Here is a 23,982-nt window from a genome sequence, read left to right as displayed (position 1 = left end):
AAACAAACTGTAATTACGTTGATATTACCACTGAAAAAAATAACATCTACTTCTTTAAGCGCGTCACTCCTTGAATGAAGCGAATTGCTCACTAGAAATGTTCTGCGATTTGTAAACACTCACAATATTCTATAGATTTTGAACATACAGGGTGTTTCAAGAAATGTGTCCAGTATTTTTAAAAATCACAGAAAGGAGGTATCTGCGTGCTACCTGAGGCGTTACCTTTACTGTGGGGAGAGGCCATTTTGAGAGGCGTACAAACATTAATTACGGCAGTAATTATAGAAATTAGAAAATTACTTTTTAACCAGTGGAAATAAGTTGTCGAGTCCAATGGGGGAATGGAAGGCCTTCCTGAGAATAGCCATAGCCGCTTTGAACTGTTGAAACGCGGCCACTAGTAATCACCGCGGAGCGATGAAATCTGGCTAATTTTGCTGGCGATACCGAAACCTTCGCACCAAAAAGCGCGTCTGCCATTCACTGCGGAAACGCCCTCCGTGACGACACTGTTTTCCCTCGCACGGGGGGGGGGGGGGGGGGGGAGAAGGATGTGCGGCTCGCTCAGCAACGAAACGAAGTATCTAGATCAACAGATGATAACGGCGCTCGCTTATCTTCCTCCCCCTCACCCCCCGTGCGAGGGAAACAGTGTCGTTAGTGAGGGCGTTTCCGCAGTCAATGGCAGACGCGCTTTTTGGTGCGTAGGTTTCGGTAACGCCAGCAAAATTAGCCAGATTTCATGGCTCCGCGGTGATTACCAGTGGCCGCCTTTCAAAAGTTTCAAAGCGGCTATGGGCTATTCTCAGGAAGGGCTTCCATTCGCCCATTTGACTGGTCCACTTATTTCCACTGGTTAAAATGTTCATTTTCTTAATTTCTATAATTACTGCCGTAATTAATGTTTGTACGCATCTCAAAATGCCCTCTCCCACAGTAAAGGTAACGCCGCAGGTAGCACGCAGAATACCTCCTTTCTGTGATTTTTTAAAAATACTGGACACATTTCTTGAAACACCCTGTATATATTGTGTTGCTCTTTTGCGGAGAAGCAAATTTCATGCTATGTATAGTTTACAGCACGTAATAGGCAGGAATTTGGCGTACCAGGGTGGGGGTTCAACCCCCCCCCCCCCCATTAATTGTTAGATTAGCATGTGTAATTATGCACGCACGAACATACTACATAAGAGCGGTTGAACCCCTCCCCCGAAAAGAATTTCTGGCTACGGCCCTGCAGGCAGTGCAACTCGTCTTCTGGCCCAATGGCTTAGCCCAACTCGAAGGCGTTTTTCAGTAAAAATATTAACCAATTGACCCTCTGCTTTCATAAAACGAAGGACAGTTTGCTTCATCTCAGGTGGCAAGTTTTCCCAGATTGATACAGATCATTGGACAAATTTCCCCACCACGTGCCATTTATAATGAATTCCTGGTAACGAAAAAAGTGTGACAGAATCGCAACTTGGTGGCTCGCTAGCCCAAATAATGAAATAGTCGACGCGAAGCAACCGTCATTGCGAACGTCATTGCGCATGCATTGTTGATTCCTTGCGTAAACACTTTCTGCAATGGAGGTTCACTGAGCGCGCCCACGTGCTCTAATGTTATTCGTCTGCATGCTTAGCCTCACGTCCGTGCAAATGCGCATGCCTTTAAAGGCTTTTTGAAAGCATTAGGAATATGTTTCAATTAGGTATAGCATTTAATGTTAAAGATTCATTCTCTCTGAATTGGCAAAAATGTCTGTTACAGTCAGGCATTAGCCTCCTTTCCTTTCTCTTTAGAGCTTTACAGAAGTGCTTACCGTTATAACAGACTTTTCTATTTCTTTTCGGTAATTGCAGTTTTTTATTTATTTCAGCGATGTGTGTCTGCAGTCCTCTCTGGCAACCACCAAGACGACTGTGCCACGTTTCATGAAGCATGCCGCACTGCACAAAAACATGAATCTATTCTGCATGAAGTGCCCATTGGAACAGCACAGAAAAGTGTTCCGAGAGTTCCTTCTCTGAGCTAGTGCTACGAGATACCAAGACGAAAAATAGGACTGTAGAGAAAACGAAGTGTCCAAAAGGATTATATGGTTTTGTGTCATGGAAGCCCTAAGGTGTCATAGTGCCCTAAGGTGGTACTGCATCTCGAGCTACCAGAAGGTAAGAGATTAATTTGACAGTGGCCTGCTCCTCAAACTGTTCGCTGCTTTAATTTACCTTCTAATATTGGAAGAACTTATTTAGTTTTATTTTATATCACATCTACAATGTCTGTAGTTCAATAAAAATATTGTCTAACTTTTTAATTGTCTTCGTACGTTTGTTTGAACTCCAGGGTACAGGAGTTTTCATGACTACTTATCGCATAATTACCTTCATAACTTTTATTATTGCAGGCAAGTACAAGTGAAGATAACGTCGGAGACGTGCCGTGCTCCCCTTTCATCATTGCCAAAGGTATTGTTATGGATATTTGCAATATAATGCTGAATATTTCTAAACAGGAAATATTTTGTTCCAGGAGAGAACTTTCTGACTGCCGGGGTATTTACCATCTGTATTGATACCCATGCTGTGATCGAATCCACCACACGGTGCCAGGCATTCAAGTTGATGCTCTTTACACACTTCGCCTTTACTATTGAGTACCGCAAGGAGGTCAGCCTAACCCTGGTGTTCACACAAAGGTAAGACTTAATATGATTTTTCTGACTTTTCAACAAGATTCATGCAACTAACTTAGATAAAGCCACATTAGATAGTACAAAAGTAGACAAGTACTGGGGAATTTTCAATATCTGATACTACACTCCCATTTGGCTAAGTCAAAGAGGGTTCTGATGGAGGGTATGACTAAATGGAAATGTTCAGCTTAAGTGTAAAACTGTCTACGGGAATCCTGAGCGGTCATGAAAGATTTTAAGTATAACGTTAGTATATGAAACGGTTGACGTGTGATGTATTTTAATCACTGTTTAATGAGGATTTCAAAGGGGCACCAAGTGACACGACAATTTTAATTATATTAAATAAGAGCTAGCACTTTTTATGCAGTTCTGCTGCCGGAGCAAGGTGTGTGTCCGGGCTAGTTGGTATACCATAATTGTGAGCACAACGCAGAAACAGAGACACAATAAACAAAGGACCGACGAGGATTGGTGCAATCAAGCGAGAATTCCCTGCAAGCAAAATGGGCACAGATTGCATCAGCAACACGTCTACAAGTTTATTTGGCATCTATAGCTACACACGACTTTTTCATATCTCTTATTGTTTGCAATGGAGAACATGTGCACGCATGCGCTTCAGGATGAGTATGTTCTTTTCCTGATTGTCTGGGGCAATGCCATAAAATCCGTGGTGAAAATTGTGCCCGTGGTGTCCCATCATCCACTTTGTCCTGGTCTATCGTGCTACAATGGTTTCAGTGTAATTTTTAGCAGATCTAAATTGTGAAACCCACAGTGCCTACCATGCAATCATGCGTGTGCACTTAAAAAAATCGGATAGTTCGGCGGTGTTCTCTGGTCCCAACAAGCACATGCATTGTTTAATAACACCTTTGTTTTGTTTAATAGCAGGGTAGCTTTGTTTTGACTTTGGGCTATGCGCGCACAATGTCACAAAGCTCATACATGGTGGAAGCTGTTGAAGGTGAGGACCTTCAGCGGCACTCCGCAAGTTCACATAAAAACTCGCTTGTTACTATCCGACGGACAAACGATCTGGTATTAAAGTAAGAATTATTTTCCGACGGACAAACGACCGACCAATTTTTCGGCGACAAAATGATCATCACGTGGGCGTGGTGGTGTTGCTCGCGGAGGTACGTAATAAGGGATGGGTTGAGAAAACGTTTCGGCTTAATACACGGGGTCTTGGGCCGCGGTGTCATTGTGAACGATGAACCTAATGACAGAAATTGTGGCTTTTACTCTTGTGCAAGACAGGTACTGGATTTGCGCATTCATCAAGAAAAAGAAAATGCATTGATATAATAGTCATTTGTTTATTTTTTTCTTGATACTCTCGATAATTGGGCATTCGGTTAATTCAGACGTTTTTTCCGGACCCGTGAAATGATAATTAATGAGCTTTTATTGTATTTGGGTGAGTGTTTAAAAGCACGTGAACCTTGCTCTGTGAGGAGCATGATTTCCTTTGAAGTCCTTACACTGCAATAAATGACATTGTATGAACCATAATGCAATTTTATAGAAATGAATCTCCATCCGGATAATGAGGTTATTTTTTTAACTGATTCCACACACAACTTAAAGTGGCAATGCGAGGGTTTCTTGAGCGCTCTACCAACATAATCAATGTTGTTCTCAGTGTGGTCCATTATGTTAAGCATAGTCATGCAACAGCCTGGTGCACCTAAAAATACCATTATTCGTTTTTAGGGCAGCCGCAGCTGTCAACCCTGACAGAGGGAGCAAGGTCGAGAAGTCAAGGAAGCAGCGCCGCCTCACACCACAAATGACCAACTTAATCAAAGCTCTGCGAGACTATGAATGCTAAGTGTTACAACGAAAAATTTGCAGTGTCATTATGAATATACCGTATTTACTCGAATCTAAGCCGATGTTTTTTTTTTTCAAAAAGCAATGTGCGAAAGTGTGTGAGTGGGGGGGGGGGTCGGCTTAGATTCGATTACAATGATTACGTTTTTTTTTCTGGCCTTGCGAATTTCGCAGGTCGGCTTATAATCAGGTACGGCCTAGATTCGAATAAATACGGTATATCTACACAATTTCCAAACCAGTTTGAATCTACGGTGACAACATGTACGCAGTTTTCATTATTTTGAAGCTGTTTACATGCAGCATTTCCTGTGCTTAAATAAAGATTCGTTTCTTTTATCATGAAAGGAGAATCTACTGAAACGTGCCTGTTTTTATTGCGTTATTTACTAGAGTGCTGGAGGCAACGCTTCGCGGGTGTAACTCCAAGAAGTTCACAATGTCCGCTCGGTGCTCGGCTGGTTACCCGAAAGTCGCGGGTGCGACCCCGGCCGCGGCGGTCGCATTTCGACGGAGGCGAAATGGTAGAGGCCCATGTATTGTGCGATGTCAGTGCACGTTAGAAACAACAGATTGTCGAAATTTCCGAAGCTTTCCACTACGATGCGCCTCATAATCATATCGTGGTTTTGGCTTGTAAAACCCCAGATATTATTTTTTAAAAATTGGAATATATTTGGATTATGCAAACGCAATATATTGGTGTTTTTGCCATTGCATTTGGCTAAACGGAATATTTTTGCGTATCGCTTGTGCAAGTGACATACTTACTTTTTAGTACTGAGGAATGCTTTTCTAAGAAAATATATATAAGTTCATCTTTATGCATAAAAAATATGTTCCAGAATTAAAATGCAGTAATGAAATAGCAGGAGGGCAGTAACAGAAAACACAACCTTTGTGACTCGATATCCGAACTTGTACTTATAGATAACGTTTCTGTAAACGATAACAGACACTATTAGCGAAATAACAGATAAATGAGAACAGAAAACAGTTTTTTTTCAGTGTCTGAAAACTGACACGTGTTTTTAAACATAAAATTTCTGTACTGTAAAAGTGAAAGTAACAGTGAAATAGCAGAAAGAAGACAAACAGAAAACCAAGTTTTTTCTGTAACACAAAACTGAACATTGTGTTTATGCAGAAATATTCTGTAAAGTAAAACGGAAAAAATCTGTTAAAACACAGAAAACTTCAAAATAGAAAACATAGCTTTACAGAAATTTTGTGGCAAGAGAGCTGCCAGACAATTTTTGTTTTTTTCACAAAATATTTTTTACAGTGCAGTCAGCGCCAGGGGCGTAGGCAGAAATTTTTTTTCGGGGGGGGGGGGGGGCACCACCTTGAATTGAAGTGGGGGCCGGGCAGACAGATGTGGTCAAGTGGGCCCGGTGTGACTCTCCCCCCCTGGCTGCGCCACTGGTCAGACTAATAACTCAGCTTAAGTACATGCAGAACAAGGAGACATGTTTAAGAAAGCATTACTAAACGGGCTATTTAAAGGGAACACCATAGAAGCTTTACGTAAAACTGTTGGCGACGAAGCGCCTCACTAGAAAATGAAACAACACACAGGTGTATAACAAGTCGCAACCGCATCATGGAAGGCCGTTGTAAGCCGACTGCGATAGAGAGAGGGACAAAGTTAACGGCGACTGATGCGTGCGACCTCACTGCATGACATTAGATTGTTGCGGTGAAGAGCTCACGATGAGGCGGCGCTGCAAGGCGGGCAAGCTGCCCTATAACACACGTTATTCCTTATAATAATTGTTGGGGTCTTACGTGCCAAAACGACGATATGATTATGAGGGACGCCGTAGTGGAGGGCTCCGGCAATTTCGACCACCTGGGGTTCTTTAACGTACACATAAATCCAAGTACGCGGGCCTCGACCATTTTCGCCTCCATCGAAAATGCAGCCGTCGCGGCCGGGATTCTATCCCACGACCTTCGGGTCAACAGACGAGCGCCGTAACCACGACCACCGTGGTTGGTCACTTTATTCTTTCGTGAGCGCGTGAAGTGAAAAGAAGCAAACGGGCCACCGTATTGCGAACTTCTCATGGCCAAGGAAATGTGTGCTCACTCGCACATACATTTATTACAGTGATAATGCAATCGATTGAAGGAAGTCAACCAGACGCGCGTTCGGTTTGCTACCCTACTCTAGGGAAAATTGATTAAATGACTTCTACGGGAAGGTTTAAATATTTTGGAGTGAAGTTGCAAATTTTTTAGAAAAAAAGAACAGTGAGTAAGAACATGGAACGGCTATCTATTACGAACTCATAGAGAATACTATATCTGCCTTTCTTCGCGACCCTATCAGAAATGCCTCGAAGTCACGAGAAAATCACAGACTTATCTCGCGTGCTTACTCATTCTTGAGAAGAAAATGACACCGAAAAGTGTTTTACGTATACCGTGTTTTACCGTGGTATACCGTGTTTAAGGTGTTTTACGTATACGGCGCGTCTTTGACATTCTGCGCGCCGAAAGATTGCCTCACTCTTCATTTGATAAAGCCAGCAGTTCATAAGAGGTCTCCGCTGCGTTATTTCTCATTGGCTGACACCAAGAGTTTCTTTTTTTTTTTTGGTGTGTGTGTGTGTTCTGCGTAAAAGTAGCGACTCGTATTGTTTACAAACTGCGTCATATAGTAGCACTTACCTTGCACGAAATGTTCGATGAATAAAAGCCTACGTGCATATTTCGGTTACCTTGATCGTTGGCTCACAATATACTTAAATTTGCGTAGCCTAAATGAGGTAAGACTACTAGCGAGTTTGGATTGGTAAACCACGAAGTTACGTTCGGCGAACCAGCAACAACAAAAATGAAATGGCAAGTTCTTGAGAATAGCGAAGTTTATTGGACTGTTTGGTTAATGTTTGATCGTCACGATAGCAGTGTGTTCTAGAACTATCATTGAATAAACTCAGCGTTTGGTTCTTGGAACGTCTGGCTGACGAAACAAGGCCTTTGTCTGAGAAACTGGCTAAACCGCATCATGGATCCGTGCAGAGGAGCGCTACGCGCTTACTGCCTGACCACCTACTCGGAGAAGCAGAAAGCCACCGTTATAGCACGGATCAGAACAGAACAGGGACGGAGAGAGAACGAGGGGGGCGGAAGAAGGAATAGATGGGAACACGCGCTCCGGACCGATTAGCATAAACCGAACGGTATCCATCACACGATCCGGCGCCATTTCCCCACATAGAGCCCCCGCCAGTTACATACGCAGTTTCCCCCTGCCTGGCAGCGGCGGTCTCTCCACATCCATAGCTGCTCTTTTCGCGGGGAACAGCCAATATGAAAGTGAATCGTCGCCGACGCAGCGCCACACAAAAGGGTGGCGCCGCGGCCGCAGTCCGCGACGCGGGATCTTCTCCTGCGGTAGTGGCTTCTTTCCCAGACACGCGTGTGCCGTGGCGTAGCCGACCGCTGCTACAACAGCTCGCTGGGTCCGGCGGTGCGTCGCCGTCGTCGTCATTCGCTGCTCCGAAGCCGCGTGTGCCAGGCTTTCCCGCCTGCGTGCGTGTTCGCCGGGCTTCTACGCAGCGAAGACCACGCACCGTATCCGGCTGTGATTCGGCGGGGGCTCTAATCCCGGCATTTAATCTCGGGGTCTCGGGGGCGAAAATGAAGTTAAATGAAGGCCTCCCCGCCATTGCGAGCACCGCCATCGCTCTTGGAAGGCCTCCTCCCTTTTTCTCACCTTCCTCCTCCCTGAGCACTCCGCGTCGCTTCACGCAGTGACACTCTCCTCTCGCTTCGCTGTTGCCGCCCAGAGCTTTAGCGCCGAGTACTTCGCACGCACGTCGAACGCACACACACGCTGACTTTGCTTTCATCGCGCTGCATTTACAGCCTTCGCTACTGTAACACGTTTCTTGTTTCTCTGCGTTTCTATCCTACACTCTTGCTTGTGTTTTGACTCTCTCGATTTCTGGCGAGAGCTGGGATTTGGCTCTCGTTTATACGATCACTCGCTCGCCTGTCGTCGTACACGCCCAACTGCGCCTCCCCTCCTTTTCTTCGCTTACCCGATTCGTGCCGTTCTGCATCCTGCATACGTTAAGTATGCGTGTCGCTGGTGGCGGCGCTGCCCGAGTGACGGCGAAAGTTTAGCCCCGCGCGTTGGCCACATTTGCATGTAATTGGTAGCCGGCCTTCGCTGGTGACTTCATTGTTACTTATCACTTACGCTTTTTTTTTCTTTCTTGTTTTAGCTTACGGAACGTTCTTTGTCCTTGTCTTTTAGAACTCGTGCTTTGTTCGACGCTACTTTTTACTTGCTTTGGCGTGAATTTAGTTTAGAGGCGAAGTTTCGTGCGCTAGAGTCCGGTGCGATCCATCAGCACTGCATTTTAATTGCCTTTGTTTGAATTCGCCCATTAAGAAGATTAAACTTGCGATCAGAGTTCGCGAGAGAAATTAATCGAGGGAACACGAGAGAAAAACACAAGTGGCGTAATTGAAGGAAACGGTTTCTCTGAAACATCAAGTTGAGGTTCTATGCTGCACGATACGCGTTTTCAACAGGAAGACGAGTGATTATGATCCAATTTGATTAAATTGTAATGATACTAATGATACCACACAACGTGCAACATGCGACGCCATAATAACTCTTTACGAGGGCTCGTCGTAAAATTTCGCTTGCACTGAAATGTAAGATACCGACGTTTATCGGCACACCCGGTATTATACCTAGGCTATATAGGTTCCAAGCATTCCCTGCTGGCGTACCTTGAAGTGTGGCGGTGAGATTTTCGAAAATAATTGCAGCGCGGGCGTTATCTGTACTGTCACAATTCCCACTATCGACAATGTACGGCACATACTAATGTACCACGTAGGAAGGCGCATGTAACAGCAATATTGTGATAACTTGTGACCCACTAATGTGCATATTCACCTTTTCACATAAAGTAAAGCCGAGAGAGTCAACGCTCACAGCAAAACAATCAATATAGAGTAAAGGTATACACCGAATTCTTTTTTTTTAATACTTTAAACGAAGAAAATAGGAGACAACTGTCTTTGAGGTGAGCTATTCTGGAGTCTTGAATACACTAATCAGACAGGAATGGTAAAGAACAAACAAAGAAAGAGGAAGGAAGGGATAAGAAAAAGAGGCGACAGGCATTAGTTTGTAAGTAAGCAACATGCAACTCAGTGTATCACGGTGCTCATGCTATGTATATATTACGTCAGTTCTGGTATATGAAATTGGATGAGAAATAAACTTTATTGTGACGACCAGGCGGCGTCACCGTAGGTGAGTGGTCTCCTTATTCCAGGAAGCCATGGTCCTCTGCCCAGATGCAGCCAAACTACGTCAGCCAGCCGGAATCTGACTCTCAGTGCACGTCAGCAATGCGTCCCACTGGTCTCGTGATGATTGCTCTACCTGTGGACGGAAAACAAATACTTCATAGATATTAACACAACAATTACTGCGTACTCTGAAACATCTTGAGGGAAAGAATACTTACATAAAATTAACGGCAGTAAGCGCGGAACCATTCGAAATATTGTGTATTCAGAAGGTGTCACGTATATATCTTTACCAAGTCTTGTATGCAAATAGAGCAGGAGGCCGCTCGTGTATACTTTAGTAAACGTGCTGACACCATGACATACAGTGGATTTGGTACCCGTGAACGCGCGCCCTGAAAAAAATAAAAACATCTGTGTCTAAGAGGAAAGGAGGCGGGAACCACGGAGACCACCCTCAGCAGCTCATTCGTCTCGGTCGGACTATGCTCCTCTCTTCTTCTTCCTTTTCTTTTTTTAACGGTGGCGGAACTAAGATGAAATATATTTATCAGCCCTGGGCGAGGGAAACGCCACATTTGGAGACATAACACATGGCAGAGACCTCGGGAACGGGAGCCGAGCCCGCGCCCTCTACAGCACACAGTGTTCGGCCGCAAGTGCTTTCCCGCGTGCGCGCGTGATCCTAACATGGGAAATCACTTCGCCCAGCTAGCAGGGGGGGGGGGGACGCGATTCCCCGTGGATGGGAATAAAGGCCACATTTTCACGGCCTCATGTTGAGCTCCGGCAAAAGGGGCCGACGGGACCTCGACGAAGGACACACATGACGTGTTTATGGCCCGGCTGCGGAGCGAACGTGTCCCGTATATGTACATACGGACGATGCATGTCCAACTCGAAGCGGATATTTACACTTCTCTGGCTCTTCTGCGTTGCCACTCGCTTTTCTTACGTCATACTAACACGAACTTAGCAAACGAAACCACGCGTGTTAAATGCTTCGCTACGTGACAGCGCCTTGCATGTGCACTGCGATCAAAATACGCAATTTTTCTATAGTTCAAGGCTAATCATGCATCCCGCGACGTGACATGCAGTACCGAAACAGGCCAGCGGTCACTGCCTATTAAAATTATTAAGAAAAACCTGTGGTCAAGAAACAATGTAGGTGGAGGTTTACGTAAAGATTGGATTGCAACGTCGTTCATACTGATATGGTACGCACATCGGCTGGTTGGTTCGTGATTGTATGCATGCACGGAACAAGCGCAGTTGACTGTGTTTAGTTTCGTCCCGTCTTATTGTGCTGTTTCCTGCTTATAGTCACTCATACGTTAACACAGAATGCAAGAATTCAAACACGTGTAATCTACTAATTGGGCTAGTTAGTACTTGTTCATTTTGACAGGATAAGGCGCGCCATCACATTAACAGAACTAGAATTTTCATATCTCATCAGCACTCTGATGGTGTGACCTTAAGCACTTATTTTCTAGCCCCTTTTCTATCTTCTCATATTTTGCTTTGTCACTCTGCCATGGGCGAGAGTAGCCAGATCGTGTGACAGTTGTGACTTTTATATGTAAGCTTTCCTTTCAAATAAATCGTAGTTGCGAGTCAGCGCCCGTGTCGTTTGCGTCTTTCTTCTAGTGTCCGTGTTCGTGTGCTTGACTTATCCTGTCAAAATGAACATGTAATCGAACGCGTACAGGATCTACACAGGGGATAGGAAAACAATAAATCACCAGCTATTAAAAAAAGCGCCAAGTATTACGCATCAAAACAGACCCGAATGCAGGCTGAAAAGAAAAGCTCACTCACATTATCAGATATGAAAACATGTCCGGGTAATGCATTCCAATATTTGACCCCGCGAGAAAAAGAAAAAAGAAAGAATTCATAAACCTTTTCAGATATACCGCCGGTGCAAAGCAAGGCTCCATGCTGTGGTCGTGACGGTGTCTCCCGGAACACGACTTAAGGGTATCAAGTATCCCGCGGATCTATTTTTGAGAGTTAGTATAGAGTAAGGAGGAACTTTAATCTTACGGCCCTTCTTCGAGTTGCTAGGTTGTCAAATGCAAGTTTTAATATCGAGTCTGTTGATTTCTGCTTGCGAAAAATAAAGCGTACCGACCGTCTTTGCACCATTTAAAGTTTGTATGAGTCTGAGTCAAGTCTGTTGGTCAAGTGCGCTCATTTTATTGATAATTTGCCGACTCATCAGCGCCTTCATTCTGATATTATCGCGCACAACGGATAGCATACATCAACGAGATGCGATTCACAGCGGTCGCAGAGTAGCGAGAAACATGCCGCAGCGAATGGTGTCTCATATCTGCGTACCTTCCAGAAATAAAAATTCAATGCTTCTCATAGCCGTTCGTACATCAAGTCAGTTTAACATCTCTAAACTCGCTGTCCTTTCGTAAACTGTTCCTCAGCACATCCTACTCGTGCCTCAATGCGCATGCACATCTCTTACCCCCCTTTTTTTTATAGAGCGCAGTTCCCGTTCCTGCGTTGAGCGGCGTCGCCGTCGCCGTCGGTGGCGTAACCGATAGACATGAAAATGTAAAATAAGAAAAAGATACCCAGCATCGAATGGGATTAGAATCCGGGCCCCCTGCGTGGCAGGCGAGTATTCTACCTCACAACCACCTGTTTTTTTTTTTCTTTATTTTCGGTTGTACGTCACACAAACGGGGACAACATAATTATGTACGCTTGAAACTCATTTGCAAAAAGACCCTATACAGGCGTCATGTCGGGCAACGAATCGCGTTATGTAATATAGCGTGGCAGAAGAGTAAAATAACAACCAGTCATCACACAATGCTAATTGCGCAACGAGTGTGTGGTTTAATGCTTTCCACTCACTGCAAAGTGCTCGGCCATAATTCTTCATCGTCATTAGCCACATGCAGCAGCAACAAAGTGCACATAATACAGATGTGTAGCGGGTACCTCGCTTATCCGCAGAAAGACGAATAATGGCGTAGTGGGTGCTGTCCTACTTAACGAAAATTATGATTTAGGGCGTAGTCGATACCTTGCAGAAAGCCAAAACTTCAAACACAGGTGGCCTTGCCCCAACGCGAAGCTGCGCTCAGAGTTCGCATTAGGCAGTATCGTAATCAGCGGTGATTTTTTTTTTTTATCAAATGATGTATGAAGTAGTTTATATCCGTCATGATTCGAGAGGCGAGCTAAGTGATCCCGACTACTTGAGGGCCTATAGGCCAAAGTTGCGTTTTTTTTTTTTTTTTTGCGTGAGCTCACTTATTTTCTTATGCGCATTTGGCAAACCACGTATCATTTTTTTTTATTGTCGGGGCATCCCTACATCTATCGCACTCATAATAATAATCATAACAATAATAGTTAGTGGGGTTTTACGTGCCAAAACCAGGATATGAATATGAGGCGGACTGTAGTGGTGGACTCCGGATTAATTTTGACCACCTGGGATTCTTAAACATGCACTTAAATCTAAGTACAAGGCTGTTGTGGCACTTCGCCCCTATCGAAATACATACGCCGTAGGCAGGGAGGTTAACCAGACGCTGGTCCGGTTCGCTACCCTGCATTACAGCTGCAAAGCTACCACGGCGGGTCGTCGCGCTTATGATCGCCTATCCAGCATCTCTAAATGACTTTACGCCGAAAGCCGATGCGAGTTGAAAGCGTGAAAGTGATGCCATGCGTTTAGAGAGGCAATAAAGGTTCCCTTTGCGCCGCGAGCGTTGCCGCAACATATACGAGCGACTGCCCAGAAAGCGACGTTCACTCCAGTAGAGCACAGTCCCCGCTTTGTCACCGGGTCTCTCGGTTTTCGCGCACGCGCACAAGCGTCTGCCTATACTGACTCGCTGACTCCACCTCCCTCACGCCCTGCTTTCAAGCTCGCCCTGTAGGCCACCTCCCGGTGCCACATCGTTTATAAACTGCGACACGCGGAGATAGCCGAGTGCTCCGATGGCCGTGCTGTGACGCCTATGCCGTATACACCCATATATGAGCAGCATCCGTCTCTTCGCGGCGATCTCGACGGTATATCTGCGGATAAGTTTGAATGTAACGTGCCTCTAGATAAGAGTTTCTTATGAAGACAAGTAACCGCAGCCGTTGCGATGCCAACATTCACGCGTTCTTCCCGCCTTTTTTTATGTGATCCATAAACAAATTATTTAAGATTCTATGCACGCTTGAGCTTTCTCATGGTTTCCTTGCATACTTTAACATTTTACGATCGTCGAATCGAAGCGCGATCTGGCAACCACAACAGGACGTAACGCGAGCTCTGCAATTTTGAGTGAGTTAGGATATATCGTGGAATACCGACTCCAATTTCATGGATCATTAACTAGCCCGACCTTGCAGCTTGCTGAGTTAAGCAAATAATATAGAAGCTAGCCAGGTCGACCAGGCGCGCGTTCGGGATTATACCTTTATAAAGGCAAGAAAAATAGAGGAAATGGTGCAAAGAGAGAAAAAAATAAAATTCTAGGGGCTTACGTGACAAAACTATACGACATGATTTTGAGGCACACCGTAGTGCTTAGGGGACTCCGGAATAATTTGGACCACCTGGGGTTCTTTATCGTGCACCTAACTCTACGTACTCGGGTGCGCTTGTGGCCGCCAATGGCTGGGAATCGAACAAGCTTCCTCCAGTTTAGCGGGGCAGCACCTTAGCAGCGAAGATATGGCAAGGCTGATGAAAGAAAAAGTTGAGAGAGCTGCGCGCACAATGACCATGTTCTTAACTTTTATAAAATTTTTGACAACCGCCCGATTCATGGCCAGTCCCCCACATTGGACTTGAGCCGGTTGACTGCAGACGAAGAATAACAATATGGCTATACGACACCAGGCCAGAAATTATCATTATTTCTTGTACAGTAACACGCACATCAACTTTCTCGGTTACATTTAGCGGTTACAGCACACATCCGGCAGCCTCGAGCGCGCAGCAGAAGCAAGCTGCAGTTCGGAGATAACATGCAACGTTTTCCCCGCGACAGCTTATCAGCTTAGGCGTTCTGATGGCGAACACAAAGTCGCAGGTTTGGTTACCGGTCACGGCGAGATAGAATGTCAGTGAAATGTAAGAACGCCGGCATACTACTTTGATTTCGGGGGTAAGAGCGGTAAGACGGTGAGCTTGAACCTTACAGAACCTTACAGAACCCGTGAACCAATCACTAATCTACATCCATCAAAAACACTCTTGGCGGGCTTGTCGTGAGTCCCATTATTATTTCCTCACATCGCGTATACTGCCGAACTAAGGGGAGCGACCCTTGCACGAAAGCTGCGTTTAGGCGAGCGTATGCGGTATACACAGCCCAAAGGGCCCTACACCGCCTCCCCTGCTATTTTTCTTGAGCGAAACGTATGCGACCACGCACACAGAAAAGTATACAGCCCTGTGGCCTATGAGCCTGCGCGACCGTGTATGTACAGCGCCGTGCTCAGAGCGACGCTGCAGTGTGAGAGGAGCGAGACCAGCAGCAGCGGGAGGCCACCGCGGATGCAGACCGGCGTGTGATGGATGTGGCCTGCGCTTTTAATCAGTTAATCGACGCGTATTCGCCTTTCGGATGCCTGTCGACCTTCCTGGAAAGAAGGCTCAGAGCGCGACGGAAAATGCAACGAAGAAAAAAAAAAACTAAAACGGAAACGAAGCAGAGGATCATGTTTTACCGAAGGTGTCGGCGCATGCGTACGGTTACCCATCTCTCTCGATCACCTTCGTGGTACCAGAGTCCAACGACTCCCCCGATTTCTCCCCTTCGGATCGGCAATCAATCTGGTATGCAGTTGGTCCCAGAAGAGTGACTGAACTGTTTCGGTTGGGTTAGTGAAGATCTTTTTCGGGTTAGGCGAAGTTCTTTCTTTTTCTTTCTTTTTTTGCAGTGAACATCACAGTAAGTAAACGTCCTGAGAGCCGCGGTACGTGCAAACTAAATAATATTTACTCTTCTTATGTGATATGCTTTTCAAAGGATTGCGGGTTTTATTTCGCTGCGGATTCGATAGGTAGGGAAATCAATCATCACATAACCAGGCAATGCTGATATACTCATCTGACACAATATGTACGCGTATGTTATACGACAATGACAGAATAATAATATAAACCTATATTATAGACTGTATTTATCTGCTAGAGCCAATGTATAGAAAAAAATTGGTAAAATGATCGCAGATGGCGTAATCTTTACATGCTTCTTCCTTAAGATCAGCAGAGGTCGGGCTGTCTTCATATTCGTAACATCCTTAGATGTGACTGGGTCAGTCCTTAACAACACAGAAAACAGGTCGGTTAAGGCCAGAAGTCGGTTAAACCATCAATGTCATGGTTAAATTTGTACTCGCAAACATAAATTCCACGTCTCATATAGCAGGACAGTTTTCCTCACTGGGCGCCATTTGAGGAAGCCTCACAGGATCGTCGCGCCTTATATGTTCCTATTCGAGCGCCTTGTCAACACACAACTCCGCCTCTTCAACACGTCGGCACGGCTGCCGGAGGCACTAAACCCACGGCCGGTTTAAACGAAATTACACGCCTCGGGGCACTGAAGTAGCTGAGCAAGAGTCCGCAGTGTTGGGAACCATTCATGCATGGTGACCCCGCATACAACGGGCACAGCAGAACGTGTAGGATGTACTGTGCTCTGAGCGTTGAAAGAAGCGTTGACCGGCGAAACCACGATAGAACGTTCCTGCGACTCGTGATTGTTGAATCTGCTCGGAGGAAAGGCCCAGTGCTCCAGCTACACAAACGCGATTATGCGCGCGCGGCGAAGTTTGAAGAAAACACGTCGCCGCATCTTGTCAACGGAGGCTCACCTCCCGCGGAGAGCAGCAAACGCCTTCTCGGCGCACCCCGAGATATCGGTCGCCGCTTCTGGTCAGTCAGTGCTTAACAGACCTCGCCCCGAGGGTATTTGACGCTCTTCAGGGTATTCGAAGGTACTCTTCGATGATAGGAGTGACGTTGCGGTGGTGTTCACAAATATCAACTGGCGACAATCTGGAGTTTTAAGTGCCAAAAACACGATATGATTATGAGTCATGCCATAGTGGAGGGCTCCGGAAATTTCAACCATATGGTGTTTTTCAACGTGCACTGACATCGCACATTACACGGGGCTGTAGCGCATTTCGCCTTCACCAAATGGCGACCGCCGCGGCCAGGACCCGCGACTTTCGGGCCTGCTGTACCACCGAGGCGGACCGGGTGGCGACAAAAAAGACGGTATAATCGCTTAGTTGAAGCATCTACTAGAGTGGTGACGACGAAGTGCACAGGGGAGGATAATGAGTAATGTTGCAAACAATTAACGTTCAGACAGTCAAGCCCCGCAACGGGAGTTAGGTTCTTCGACACTCTCATAAACAGATGGTTAAATATGTGTTTTAGTAGATAGACTTGTCTCATTACGGGCTTAAGACAGATTTGGAATATTCTACGTTAATCGAAGTACTGGTTAAGGCTCTATTCACTGAACTTTTGTGTCGTCCACCGCGCTATATTGGCTATACTAAAGCGAATCGTTCAAATAAATATAGCACAGCTGATTCCCTCGATTTGCTTCTATAGGTCACCATGATGTGCCCCCCCCCCCTTTTTTTTCTTGTTTCTTTCTTTTTTCATGTTAAGTGAGTACTTCAGGAGTTCATCCTTAATATTTTATTGGCAAAAAAGCCATTCGCCTACGAACTTGTGACACGACACGATCGAAGTGCGCAGTCGAAAGTGACACAAGAAAACGCAGCATCTTACCTTGCGTTGTTTGTTATGCCTGTCGTAGTCAGTTGCACTATTTCCAAACAAGCTGTGAGTTTTAGAGGGTTCCAGCAGGAAGCAATCGATGTTCGAATCAAACCAACGCCGCTCCGTGAGGCATAGGTGTGCACACGTGTGCTTTTCGAGTATACACTTCGCGTCCTGAAGGCGAAGAACTGCAAGCGACGGCGCAGTGTAGTGGAAGGAAAACCGCGGAGCACAGGACAAAGCGAGCCTGGGGCTGAAGTATACCGGTCCGCCCGAGGCGACAATTGACGTTCTCGATTCTAAACCAGCGGCTGGCATGGCGCTTATCAAGGCGAAGTGTATAGGGATTGTCATTGTTAGGCAGGCCACAGTTAGCTATAATGCTGCGAAGTCATTCATATGCGCTCTCTCGAACGCACCGGTGCACAGACGGCATAAAGAACTCGACGAAATGCTAAGAAGTGCCTGTACGGCGATACGATACCGTCACGGTGCATATACCGTGAACTATTTTTCTGCAAGAGGTCTGTATGTATGCTGGTGTTGTGACAAGAAAAAAAAAAAGGTGCATTTGGCGTGTGACGTGGTCTAGTCGAAGAACTTGGGTACGCTCTACATGGGCGTGTCTTGCGATCGATGTCTGCGCACTGTGGCCATGTGTTGCAAAAGCGAACTTCGCATAGTAGAAAAAAAATTATTGGTGGACATGCCGTCACATTGCGAACTAACTCCAACTGCATGCTGGCATGAATATCTTTCTTGTCATTTTCCAATCTCTCCTCCTTCCTCGTTTTTGCTTTAACACAAAAATAACATTAAAAAATAAACGAGCCTGCATGACTTACGTCTTTGCCAGTTTATTTTTTTTCTGCATTAAGTTTATTTTGATTCACACTCGGCGCAGTTCTTTAGCACATCCACTTCGAGTTTCGAAGTGCTGAAGGTGGGAACGTGTCACGCTATTCTACTTTTCCCCGCTTCTGTGTAATCAACGCAAGTTAATATCTTATTTATCAAATGGTCTTGCTAGGTTTAATACAAATACATTTGGTCCAAGGTATACGGTATTATGGCCAGAATACCTTACATATGGAATAAGTCGAATCAATGTTCTTATGTAGAACTTATGCACTGAGCTTCTCACACAAGATAAACGGCCTTTACTTTTCTGCGTAAATTACAAAACATATCTTAAATGGTGTCTGCAGTATACACATCGTGTCCATAAGTAGTGAAAACAGCTCGTCTGATTTAGTTTGTACAATTTTTTTTAACAGCATGCTTTATCGAAGCAATAGGCCGCTATAGAGTGCCGGAAAATGCTTGCGCGATTCGACCACGATAATTCCAAGCATCACCACTGTAGTTCATGCTTTCTTGATTAGCCCTAGTAAATGTTACAGCGGTGTCGTTTCTTTCATTTTACAGCTGCCTTTTTTTTTTTCATTTTTAGCGTTCTCATCAGACAGAAATATCACCCTTGTTGGCGCGCACACCCTCGTGAAGACGTATCCAGTGAGGAAAATGCAACGTTAACACGGCGCACGAGAGGTGTTGCGAGCGCTTGACAGCTTTCGGTTTGTCAGACAATGGAGAAAAATCTGCATGGGGACGAATAAAAGGAAATCGGGATAGGCTGGCCTCGCGCTACTTAAATATTAAAACTTAAAAAAAAACTAATAGCAATGAATTCTATAGTATACGCGCACGCGTGGAAAACATGCCTCATGTCAAACCGTCACGGAAAAACATTTTATTCGCGTGAACGCGCCGTTAAGTACTACGCCGCCCACTCAATACTCCGGAGCGTTTCCCAGGCCATCTATAGGCAAAAAGAACAAAGACGTACTCCCAGTGACATGCTCTTTAGCACTCCTTTAACGTTCCAGTGTCACCGACGAAAGAAAAAAAAATAAAATAAAAGAACGGTGAAACAAACAAGGTTCCCGTTGTTTAACAAAAACTTCTATCTCCTCGCGACGTACTTATGTATCGAAAACCTGCGGAGTGGGCCCTACATACAGAGCCCTTACACGGACTGAATCTGCATGTAGTCGACCTGCACGAACAAAACCCTCGACCCAGGTCGGTTTCTATAGCCTGCCCTCTGCTTCAACCTTTCGCCTCTTGATGCGACAAAAGGGAACACGCGTCGCAATCACCGGAAAGACAACAACAAAAGAAAGATAGAAGAAAGGCAAGCACCTCTACGCAGCTAGTCCGATGATGCTGCACGGCCCCTTCTTGTCCAACTGCCACGGTCGAGTGCCGATCTGCCACTCAGCTCGAGAAGCCTGGAGCGTTTGTACACGTGGTCTATATAAGAGGAGGCGATTGGACTCAACTATTCGGTTACAACAGAGCGCGCGCGCAAACACGGGCGCGTGCGAGCACTTGAGCTCACGCTCCCAAGTGCACCCCATCCCAGCGCGGCAACAGATAAGCCACAGTGTACAACGGTGCCGGCGTAATCCGGTTCCCCCGCGACAACTGCTTTAATCGCTTTCCTTTATTCCCCCGAGTCCCAGAGGACTGGTTGGTGTGTCTGTATGTAACAGGCGACGCAAACCCAACCCTCTTCGTCGTTTGCGCGCGCTCCGACCGATCCCGGACGATCGCGCGTTCACGGATGCGATATATGGATGCGTCGCGCAGATAAAAAGACTCGAGGCACAGGGAGTGCCGCCGTTATCCCACGCCCGATCGCGGATCGGTGGCATCTGGCGCGCGTCGTGCTGCATGCCCTTCCGAAAAGCTGCACGTGCTGTGTGGTATAAGCACGCGTTGCTGGTCACACACGTGTGGTGATCACAACAAATGGCATGTGGCAAAACCTGCAAAGCGTCACGTAGCATTTACGTATTCGTATATATATTTACGAAAGAATGCAAGCAGATTTTTTTTTTTATTTGGAACATTACCCGCGGCGCCTTTTTGGGCATTACTGCGGGGTAACCTCCAGAGAATGAATCCACAGTCTTGCGGCCAACCAAATTTGGTGGTAAGATATTCCATTCGCAAATCGGTTTTTGAAAAAAAAAAAAAAGGCGAAGCTTGCACTATAAGCCGCGCAAGGCTTGAAACAGCGAAACTGGACAATTCTGAAGACTAATTTGGTTGCTTCTAGGTTGTTTCTATAGGTGATATAGGTTATTTATAAATTGCTCCTAGGTCGTTCCTAGGCCTTAGCTATAGGTGATACAGTTTATTTCTGGGTTGCTTCTAGGTCGTTGCTAGGCTTTAGCTATAGGTGATGCTAGGTTGTTTCTCCGTTGATTCTCAGCGAAGAGAGGTTCAAGTTAAACCACAGACAGTCACAGACACGACACGGATGTCCAAACTCCAGAGACAGAACATCGCTCTGAAACCAAGCGTTCGCACCTCTCATAGATCTACGGGCACGTCGTCGCTGGTATAGGCCCAGGAGGTTGGGCCCAGGAGGTTGGGCACATACCCGTTTACGATGATGATAGTTTTCTGATAGGCGGCACAATGGCATATACCCGTTTGATGACGATAGTTTTCTTCTTCATCTTTAGTGAACCAGTGGTGAGTGGTGAGATTTACCCAATTTCTGTGGCACATACCCGTTTATGATGATGATAGTTTCGCGATACGAGATACAAGGAACGATTTGCTAAACATCTTCGCTGTTAAAAGGATCAGTCCTGCAGGTGTGTATGGCCGTACTTTAAATTTGTGATCCAAACGGAAGAACTGACAGTGATTGTAAATAATCTGAAGCGCCGATTCCTGTTTACTTGTTATAGAATAAATAGGAAAGTTTCTGTCTAAGGTTACCTCTTCGGTCATTCAGAGATAGACACTTAAGGTTTCTCTTCATGCATCGAGAGCGTTCAGATCGATCATATCCACAAAACAAATTTTGCGGCGATAGACTGAATACGTCCAAGCCAGGCCTTTAGCCAGGGGGAAGCCCCCCCCCCCCGAAATTTTGGTGACATATATGTATGTTTTTACCAAAAATAAATAAGGAATATAGGCGTTTTTCTCAAATAGTCCAGGTTTTCAGCAAGCGGGCCACCCCCCCCCCCCCCTCCCGAAAAAAATTCCTGGCTACGGGCCTGGTCCAAGCGTGTATTGTTAAGCACCGCATGCTTGCACACCATGGACTGCGCCACATCTGAACAGAATGAACCTTATTTTAAGCATACCCGCCTATGCTTTCTAGATCCAGACGTCTTCGACTTCCGTCGAGACTTCGCTGAGGAGAAGTCTCGACGCCCTTTTTCGTATACCCTTTTTCGTATGTACAGGTGCCCACAAAATAATTCGGAACGCCGGACCTGTGGCCGCTCATCGGCGGGGCACACCCGCGGAAAAATAGTCATGGTCTGCGCGTGTGCGACATCGCAAGCCTCGCGCCCTAGTGTATCTATACATAGGCGTTGCCTTGCGTTAAAAATCCCGCGGTTTGTCCCTTATAGCGCTGCGACAACACATCCTAGGGGGATCCGGGCCTGAAGGCTACAGCGTGCTCGCGCGCTATACAGCGCAATCTGCAAACGCAAGCGTAATCCTTGTGCCGTGGCCTTAATTAACTCTTAATCAAAAACACTTACCTAACGAACCCTTATTAATTAATGAACTTACACGAACTCTTAATTAGCCTTAATTTGGCGTGACCAGTCTTATCACGGAGTCTCGAATTTATGTTTTAGTATCTATTACTCTACGCAACCCTTCATTGTTTCTTAATTAATGGTAATTACGTTGACTTACTTAGTGATAAACTTTAGCAGGCTTTAATAAATGGGTCGTGTAATGTCGGTATTCTGGCCTTGTAAATCACCAAGTACTTTTGATTAGTCTTGGGACTTTTGAATTACTCATAGTTACTTGGTGCTTAATTCCCTTTTGCATGCTTTATTGAACGGTAGAGGTGCAGTATGCCGCTGTCTGATTTTTGCTACCGCTAATGCTGTCGACGACGTGCGTCCGGATGGTCACATTCCGCGGCTAACAGGGCCGGTCAGGCCTTTCACTCCCATGTCAAAGACGCCGATGCCCATTAGCGCGCATGCACGCACGCGTATACGCTCCACCGCGTGCACAAGCGCGCACAGAGTGCTTTAGAGACCGCATCCGTACAGCCCCCTTGTAAAACACTAAAACGTACCCAACTCTATTCTTTTAAATGCGAATGCATTTCTTAGTCGGGCTATGTAAGGCATCCGGCGTTGTCCGCGCGTCGGCAGGTGTTATCTCTCCGCTCTCACTCCCTCTCCCATAGCAACAGCCGCGGGCGCGCGCGCTTATCCTCGCCCCTAGCAACCGGAGCATGTGATGCGAGAGAGTGTAGGAGAGGGTAGGTGCAGTGCTTCGCCGCACCTTCTCTCGCCGTTCGCTCTCTCTCCTCCCTGCGCCCCACTTTCCCGTCCGCTCGCGCCTCGCTTGCGGCCTGAATGTCCAACGAGACGGAATGTACAACGAGACTGAATGTCCAATAGTGGACATTCAGTCTCGTTGGACATTTCGTTTCGTTGGACATTCCGTCTCGGTTGGACATTCAGTCTCGTTGGACATACAGTCTCGTTGGACATTCAGTCTCGTTGGACATTCAGTCTCGGTTGGACATTCCGTCTCGTTGGACATTCCGTCCCGGTCACAAATTTCCCTTTTCCGTTTTCGTTCCACACATCCCAATATTTGCTGTGAAAATTTTCCGAATGTGCCCTAACATTTGCGACGTGCGTGAAAATTCGTTTCGTCGTGATAGGACGTGGCGCTGAGACTGCGTATTACGCACGGCATACCCAGTCTTGTACACATGGCAAGGATATATATATATATATATATATATATATATATATATATATATATATATATATATATATATATATATATAGAGAGAGAGAGAGAGAGAGAGAGAGAGAGAGAGAGAGAGAGAGAGAGAAAGCGCAAAGACACAAGGGAATAAAATAGGAAACAAGACGCAAAAAAGAAGTATTTAAAAATAAGAAAAATATATTTAAAGAACTCCCTTTTGCACCCGTTTGCTCGTGTCCATATAACTTGATGCCTTTTCAACAAATCGAGTTGAAAGTTTGCGCTTTTCATGCTTTTGTTATGTGCGTCCTCCCAAAAAATATGTACCTGTAACTTTAGCACAGTTTAACAATTATGCAAAACCAAGTAGCCTGGTACCTCACCTTGTTGAGTAATCGATTAGCTTTCAGTTTTTTCTCGGTAATCCGTTAGTTTCTTTTAAAAGGTAATTGTAATCGCTGACGCTCTTTCACTGTAATGCGTACAAGTCTGTTCCCGACCCAGTTTTTTTTTTCACTTGAGCTTCACAGCACTAAAATCGACATAATTGGAAGTGTAATAGAAAAGCTCGTGTTCAGGCCGG

At 45.7% G+C, this 23,982-nt stretch overlaps 2 long non-coding RNA genes across 2 annotated transcripts; one reads left to right on the top strand and one right to left on the bottom strand.

Annotated features, from left to right (window-relative positions):
- The first annotated feature begins 2,396 nt into the window (after positions 1-2,396).
- Positions 2,397-4,620, top strand: LOC125757729 (uncharacterized). Its single transcript, XR_007415484.1, has 3 exons — positions 2,397-2,456; positions 2,521-2,686; positions 4,406-4,620. It is a non-coding gene; the product is annotated as an uncharacterized LOC125757729 (long non-coding RNA).
- Positions 4,621-9,771: 5,151 nt separating this feature from the next.
- LOC119385219 (uncharacterized) lies at positions 9,772-10,196 on the bottom strand. Its single transcript, XR_005182127.1, has 2 exons — positions 10,032-10,196; positions 9,772-9,950 (listed from the first exon to the last, which is right to left on the bottom strand). It is a non-coding gene; the product is annotated as an uncharacterized LOC119385219 (long non-coding RNA).
- Between the last annotated feature and the right edge of the window lie 13,786 nt (positions 10,197-23,982).

This window comes from Rhipicephalus sanguineus, chromosome 3, assembly GCF_013339695.2.
Source record: "Rhipicephalus sanguineus isolate Rsan-2018 chromosome 3, BIME_Rsan_1.4, whole genome shotgun sequence".
Classification (NCBI taxonomy): Eukaryota; Metazoa; Arthropoda; class Arachnida; order Ixodida; family Ixodidae; genus Rhipicephalus; species Rhipicephalus sanguineus.
This window is presented reverse-complemented; position numbering and strand designations above follow the sequence as displayed.